Raw genomic sequence first — 7,457 nt, 5'->3', positions numbered from 1 at the left:
AGCAGCAGTAAATCTTTAGCCACCTGTTGACCGTGCTATAACTGAATGACGGCATACCTCCCAACTTTTTGCGATTGGAATGAGGGACGTCTACTAGTGCCCATCAGTGCCACCTACCAGTGCTGGTAACCAGTGCAGCCTATCAGTGCCACCTCATCAATGCCTCCTCATCAGTGCCGCCTTATCAGTGCAGCCTATCAGTGCCCATTAATGCTCATCAGGGCCACCTCATCAATGCCTCCTCATCAGTGCCCCCCAGTGCTGCCTTATCAGTACAGCCTATCAGTGCCCATCAGAGCCACCTCATCAGTGCAGCCTATCAGTGCAGCCTATCAGTGCAGCCTATCAGTGCCCATCAGTGCAGCCTATAGGTGCATATCAGTGAAGGAGAAAAATGATCTGTTTGCAAAATTTTATAACAAACTTATGAAAACAGGTTTTTCCAAAATATTTGGTATATTTTTTCATTTATTTAGCAAAAAATAAATAACGCAGAAGTGATTAAATACCACCAAAAGAAAGCTCTATTTGTGGGAAAAAAATGATAAAAATGTAGTTTGTGTACAGTGTCACATGAGCGCGCAATTGTCATTCAAAGTGCGACAGCGCTGAAAATTGGCCCGGGTAGGAAGGGGGTAAAAGTGCCCAGTAGGCAAGTGGTTAGACTGTCGGCAGATCGGAACTCACAATAGTGGCTCTGATTTTCGGCACAGTGCCAAAAAACAGAGAGCGACTGAGCAGAGCAGGGGGAGACAGTGTGTTGGCGGGTGCAGTCTGTGCTCCCCATTGTAGGTGGCGCTCAAACGAAGCACCAATGAAGTAGAAGAAGGATCTAGGGCTAGAATTATTGCTCTCGCTCTACCGATCGCGACGATACCTCACATGTGTGGTTTGACCACCATTTTCATATGCGGGCGCTACTTACGTATGCGTTCGTTCTGCGCGCGAGCTCGTCGGAACTTGGCGCTTTAAAACATTTTTTTTCTTATTTGTTTTATTTAATTTTATATTTTTACACTGTTTTTTTTTTTTTTTTAAATTGGGTCACTTTTATTCCTATTACAAGGGATGTAAACATCCCTTGTAATAGAAAAAAGCATGACAGGTCCTCTTAAATATGAGATCTGGGGTCAAAAAGTCCTCCGATCTTATATTTGGACTTAAATACAAAAAAAAAGTAAAAAAAAAAATTGTCATTTAAAAAAATGACAGAAACAGAAAAATGGCCCTTTAAGACGTATGGCCGCCCTGCTATGGTATGGAGACGGGTGGGGGCCATCTTAGCCTCACTCGTCTCCAGGCACAGCACGGAGAAGGACGCGATCGCCTCCGCCGCTACCGACGGCTCCGGTAAGCGGCGGGGGGGGGGGGGCGCAGGAGAGCAGTGGCAAGGAGGGGAGGTGGCCCCTCTCCTGCCGCCGATAACAGTGATCTTGCGGCGAATCCGCTGCAGAGACCATCATTATCGTAAACAGAACCGCTGGCTCCAAAGATGGATACATCGGTTGTGGCAGCAGATATCCGTCTTCAAAGTGCCGACGTACATGTACGGGAGCCGGTCGGCAAGTGGTTAAGACTCTGGCTCCCAGGTTTGGCACGCTTTGTGAGCGCGGCTAGGGCGGGCACAAGATCCCCATCTGGCAGGGAGAGGTTTCAGAGTATTAGCGGGACTATGCTTGTTCCGATTAGGAAGCCTCCCATTTGGGTGTGGACTGGCCAGGCCTCATTCTCGCTCCTTGTTGCAGAAGCTGCCAGTATCATCTTAGAATACGCTCCTCTGCTACAGTTTCGTAAGTGGCTCCGGTTGGCTGTGCCTACCCACCCTGCCTAGCTGTACATTGTTGGAACTATCTTAGTTCATTGTTTTATCTGATCTCAGCCTCGTTCTTTGCTCACCGACACACCACGCTGCACTCTACACACAAGTGTATTACTGGATTTTAAACAGTTTAGGCGCCTTTAATGTTTTACATACAGTAGCTATACCTGCAAAAGGAGCCAGCCTGAATTGATCTAGCAGGACTTAAGGTGTAAAGGACCATTTTTAATTTAATTATATTTTTTCAATAACAAACATATCATACTTACCTCCACTGTGCAGCTAGTTTTGCACAGAGCGGCCCCGATCCTCCTCTTCCAGGGTCCCTCGACGGCTCTCGCAGCTCCTCCCCACATCAGATAACCCCCTAGGAGAAGCGCTCTTCCGAGGGGGGTTACCTTGCAGGCGCGCTCCCAGTCCATTCATTCGGTGTCTATAGAAGCCGAATGTATGACTTGGCCCCGCCCCCCCGGCGCCCGCGTCATTGGATTGACAGCAGCGGGAGCCAACGGCTTTTGCTGGTGTGCTCATACCCGGGACGAGATAGAGGGGGTACAGGTAAGTAAAACGGGGGCTCGACGGGGGGGGGGGGCTGCAGCATTACAGGAGGTGAAAATCCTCGAAGGTTTACAACCCCTTTAAGGTGAAGAAACACGAGGGCTTACAACCCCTTTAAGGTGAAGAAACATGAGGGCTTACAACCCCTTTAATTTTCTGACAATAAGATACATTACAAACCTGGGAAATTTAACAGACACGTGGGTGCCCTCTCCCGCTACCTGCTGGAAAGGTGAGGATGTGGACCTGAGTCTAGAGGATCTGGAGGTGGCATCGGTGTTGCCTGTGGCTTTCTATTCTCGCTCCCTCCAGAAGCAGCAACTGGACTCCCAGGCAGGGGGCCGCTGAGATCCACACACTTGAGGAGTGGGACCTGATCCAACAGAAGGACCTCAATCTTGTGCAGGTACAATGTTTCCTTGCCTGGCACTGTAAACCGTCTTCTTTGGAGTGTCAAAAGTTATCTGACAAAGTCAGAGCACTCCTGAGGCGGTGGGAACGTCTTGAGTCTCGAGGCAACATCCTGTACCAGCAGACGCGTACACCCACTGAACAACTGAACATTTGAAAAATTGTGGTCCCCCAGTCCCACATCATCAAGGTCTGTCAAATGATGCACGCCTGGAGGGGCGAATCATACCAACGCCCTGGTCAGGAGATATTTCTTTTGTCCACAACTGACGGAATGGGTGCAACAAGTTTGCTGGTGTCACGTACCTGAAGGGAGCCTGAATTGACGAGGTCGGCCTCTCTTGTATCTCCAGCCCGGGTCCCGCTGAGGATGGAACAGAAGGAGCCAAAGGGCCAGGAGGAACACGAGTGCCTGCAGATGAAGACCCGGAGACCTGTTGCAGGAAGTCGCAGCTAGTCGCAGGACTGTAGTTGCAGAAGTGCTGAGCCAAACAGGAGGCAGGAGCGAGGTCATTGGGGAAGCCGGGTTCATTAACAGACAGGCAACACGGTAACAGGACATCATAAGGTCAGATGAAGAGCCGGGATCAGGAGCCAGGAATCAAGTAAACACAGTCCAGAAGCATGGTCAGTGGAGAGCCGGGATCAAAAGCCAGAGATCAGGCAAGCAGGATCCAGAAGCAGGGTCAAACGGGAGCCAAGGTCAGCAACGGGTATTCAGACAGGAAATCACAAGTTCAGGGTATCAGGAGCACAGCTGAAAGACCAGTCAGTACAGAACAGTGATCAGGGGACTACTTAAATAGGCTGTCTGGCGCCAATTGGTACCAGGGACGCGCTCCTGCGTGTGCACGCCGGTTGCCGCGCATGCGCATAAGCGTGCACGGGCGTTCGCAGTTGCCCGTGTGCGCCAGACGATTACCATTGGTTTCCTTATTAGCCGGGAATGTGTAGCTCGCAACACACACAAAAACCCCAAGAAAAAACTACCCAGATGACTATCACCACCTCGGAGCCCTTTGAGCTGGTGACGATGAACTTCCTTACAGTCTCCAGCTCCCGCTCTGGGTTCCGCTTTGCCCTAGTCTTTATGGATCACTTCACAAAGTTCACTGGGGTAGTGCCAGACCGAAGTTCATCCCTTTGATCTGTTAATGAACAGAAAGATACAATGTTTCTTTTTATCTCTCTTTCAGCGATGAGCAATGATGTTGATAAAACATCGCCGGCTGCTTTTTTTTTTTGACAGCTCTGTACTTTTTACATGAATCGTGGAAATGCTGGATTAAGACTGTAGGAGGGATCGAATCAAGATCATGATCTTTTAGCGATTAATCGTGCAGCTCTAAGACCCCTTTCACACTGGGGCGCTTTTCAGGCGTTTTAGCGCTAAAAATCACGCCTGTAAAGTGCCTGAAATGCGCCTCTTAAGCCACCCCAGTGTGAAATCCCGAGTGCCCGAGATGCAGCATCTACCATACACCATTACTCCTGGGTCTCCCTGGAGCTGTATGCAGAAGAAGCTGTGGATTCCTGAAAAATCCTCCCACTGATGCTGAGACAGAGGGGCTGATTTACTAAAAGCAAACAGAATGTTCACTTGGCGCAGCACATTGCACTTTTTAACGGGGTTTTACAAAGAGCTTTGTAAATGAGGTGAAGCTTTACTGACTTTTATCATCTAATCATGTGTAAACAAAATGCTATTTTTTTGTTAATTTTTCTTGCACGATATTGGGTATTCTTTGCGAAGTGAAATTTCACTACATTCAATAAGCTTTGGGGAAAATTCCCTTTGCAAAGTGCAACTTCACTTGTAAGGTATGCAGCATGTTTGACTTTAGTAAGTCAACCCCAACGTCTCCAAGAGATACAAGAAGACAGTGGAGGAATTAGACTCTCTGGGGTTCATTTACTAAAGGCAAAAAGACTGTTCTCTGTACAAGGGAAGTTGCACTTTGCAAGGATCTGTTCTCTAGAGATTGGTAAATTAGGTGAAGCTTTGCTGACTTCCATCATCCAATCATGTCCAAACAAAACTGCTGCTTTGTTTTTAATTTCTTGCATTTTTTTGGCATTCTTTGCGAAGTAAAATTTCACCACATTCACTCAATTCTGGGGAAAATCCCTACCAAGGTGCAACTTCCCTTGCAAAGCGAACAGCCTATTTGTCTTCAGTAAATCAACCCCTCTGGAGCTATGAGCGCTGCATGATAACAAAACTTTATTACAGCTACCATGTGCAAACAGCTCCCGCTGTCAGTCTCAGCAGGAAGCTTTGCAGGGGGACATAGTAGCTGGCATAGTTGGCAGAAGTGTCAGATTCCTACTAAGTTGCAAGACTCTTTACCAGAGAAGTTCGAGTTTCCAAAAAAAAGATTATATTCACCAAGGTGGATGCAGCATGGGATCGATGCTGCATCTGTTTCCTGCCGCCTCTACACTGAGAACTAAGCGATCCAACACAGCTGACAGTCATCAGCTCTCTGCTCTGCCCCTCCAGTGATCACTGGAGCGCTGGGCAGTGGAGGGGGCGGGAGCGGCTTACTCAGACCAGTCAGCTTCCGGTCCAGGCTTCTGGGTGGATCCAGACTGTAAAGTCGGGATTGTTCCAGCACCTGGACCAGCTGAGTGACTTTAGCCGACAGCGGACTTTAGCCCGCTGTCAGCTGAAAACGGGTCACAGGAGTGAAGAACAAACTGCACTCCTATAAACCATTGGAGAAGTAGTGCCAAAAAAAGCTTTGCCCATACTCCTCCTTTAACAACTACAATACTGGGTACTTTCACCCCCTTCCTGCCCAGGCTATTTTTCAGCATTGTCGCACTTTGATTGACAATTGTGCAGTCATGCAACACTCACACAAGTAGAGCTTTCTTTTGGTGGTATTTAATCACCATCGGGTTTTTTATTTTTTTTACAATTGTTTTTTTTACCGATGCCAGGAGCATGGCGGACAAGATGGGTGAACTAGAGATACTGTTGTACAAGGAGAATTTGGATTTTGTGGGAATTTCAGAGACCTGGTTCAACAGCTCTCATGATTGGCTGGCAAACATTCAAGGGTATACCCTATACCGCAAGGATAGAGAGGGTAAAAAAGGGGGAGGGGTATGCCTATATATCAAGAATAATGTACAAGCGAATGTGAGAGATGACATCACTGAGGGAGCTAGAGAGGAGGTGGAATCCTTATGGGTAGAGCTCCAAAGGGATAAAGCTAAGGGGAAAATAATACTGGGAGTATGCTATAGGCCCCCTAACCTGAGGGAGGAAGTGGAGACGGATCTCCTATCACAAATTGGATTAGCAGCAAGGATGGGAAGTGTTATCATAATGGGGGATTTTAATTATCCAGACATAGACTGGGCGGAGGGAACCGCGCATTCATTTAAGGCTCGCCAGTTCCTTAATGTCTTGCAGGACAATTTTATGGGTCAGATGGTAGACGCACCAACTAGAAATAAAACATTACTGGATCTACTGATTACCAACAATACAGACCTGATCACAGATGTGGAAATTTGGGGCAATTTAGGTAACAGCGATCACAGGTCAATTAGTTTCAGTATAAATCACACAAATAGGAAACAAGAAGGGAACACAAAGACACTGAATTTCAAAAGAGCCAAGTTCCCTAAACTACAAACCTTGCTAAAAGGCATAGGCGTGCGCAAGGGGTGTGCCAGGTGTGCCTGGGCACACCCTAATCCTGGGGTTGGCAACCTGTCAATGGTGGGCAGGTGACAGGTAAACCACAACCCTTCCTTGCCGACCCTCAGAACCTGGACAGGAGAAGTGGCGTGGGTGGAATTTAGTGGAACCAATCTGTATTTTCCTCCTGCAGCAGCTGAAAGTAGGCTTCTCCTCTCCCTTTTGTCAACATTCTGCTGCCACAGGAGGAAAATATAGGGGATTGGTACTAATATATGCCACCCCCGCCACCCCTCATTTCCCTGATCCTCTTACTTCTGTTGCCTGGGTCTCCCATGTGCTCCCTTGCTCCCCCTTCCTCCCATTGTTTCAGGATGGAGAGCGGGGAAGAGGCCGGTAAATATGTCAAACGCATATGTGTTGGAGCTTTGAGGTGCACACCCTAATGCAATAGGCTGCGCACACCTATGCTAAAAGGCATAAATTGGGATAAAATATTAGGAACAAAGAATACGGAGGAGAGATGGGTTTGCTTTAAGAGCATATTAAATAAGGGCATTAGCCAATGTATCCCATTGGGTAATAAATTTAAAAGAGCGAACAAAAATCCTGGATGGCTTAACTCCAATGTAAAAATGCATATAAAAGCAAAGGAGAAGGCCTTCAAAAAATACGAGGTTGAGGGATCATCCTCAGCATTCAGACTTTATAAAGAATGCAATAAGAAATGTAAGGGTGCAATTAGGACGGCTAAGATAGAACATGAAAGACACATAGTGGAGGAGAGCAAAAAAAATCCCAAGAAATTCTTTAAGTATGTAAACAGCAAAAAAGGGAGGACAGACCATATTGGCCCCATAAAGAATGAGGAAGGACATCTGGTTACAAAGGATGCAGAGATGGCGAAGGTATTGAATTTATTCTTCTCCTCAGTCTTCACGAGTGAATCGGGGGGCTTCAGTAACCAAAACTGCAGTGTTTATCCTCATGACACAACACAGGAAGCACCTCCAT

This window comes from Aquarana catesbeiana, linkage group LG08 (genome assembly GCF_042186555.1).
Source record: "Aquarana catesbeiana isolate 2022-GZ linkage group LG08, ASM4218655v1, whole genome shotgun sequence".
Classification (NCBI taxonomy): Eukaryota; Metazoa; Chordata; class Amphibia; order Anura; family Ranidae; genus Aquarana; species Aquarana catesbeiana.
Note: the sequence above shows the minus strand (reverse complement) of the source record.